Source organism: Echinops telfairi, unplaced genomic scaffold (genome assembly GCF_000313985.2).
Source record: "Echinops telfairi isolate 266 unplaced genomic scaffold, ASM31398v2 ScPeMD7_1713;HRSCAF=2227, whole genome shotgun sequence".
In the NCBI taxonomy this organism is placed as follows: Eukaryota; Metazoa; Chordata; class Mammalia; order Afrosoricida; family Tenrecidae; genus Echinops; species Echinops telfairi.
Genome location: NW_022105611.1, coordinates 21,205,942 through 21,206,708, shown reverse-complemented (window position 1 = coordinate 21,206,708; position 767 = coordinate 21,205,942).

Here is a 767-nt window from a genome sequence, read left to right as displayed (position 1 = left end):
CGATCATGCGTTCAGGGGGCAGTCAGTGAGGTGGCCGCCCTTCAGTGCGGGTCTCCTGGCCAGGGAGGCAGCCATGAGCCACTCCTTCCAGTTCCTCCTCCTGTTTCTGCCTCGCCCGCTTCCTCTGTTGTTGCAGGTGAATAGGGTTTTTATTTTCCTCTTTTATTGGCGTACAATTCAGACATCATACAATTCATAGTCACATCATATAAAGAAGAGCTGTGCAGTCCCCACCACAGTCAATTTTAGAGCGTGTCCTCCTTTCTTGTCGTAATTGTTGTCAACTCCCCATTTCCTGCCATGCCCCTAGGTAATATCAATCCAGCTACAATCTTGATAGGTTGACCTATTCTGGATTTCATCTACTGAAAAACATACAAAGCAAAATCAAAAGGCAAACAGACAAAAACAACCACAGCAAAAAACACCCACCACAACAATGAAAAAAATTAAAACAGAGAAAAACCTCAATTGAAAAGAAAGCAGAAAATATTTAAAACTGACACAAATGATAAGATGTTCCATTTTAATCTAGCTGCATCTGCTATAATTGACTTTACAGTACTCTGTCTGATAGCAAGGCTCTTCATGTCCCGGGACTGTGAGACCAATTGATCTTAAGGTTGTCTCTCAAGGGATGAATGTGTGAAAAATGACAGCATGCTTACATATGGGAACAAAAGCTAGAAACACAAGAACAAAATATGCCTTATATTAGAGTGCTAAGGTTATATTTGAAATCTGTATATTCATTTTACTTTTTTGTC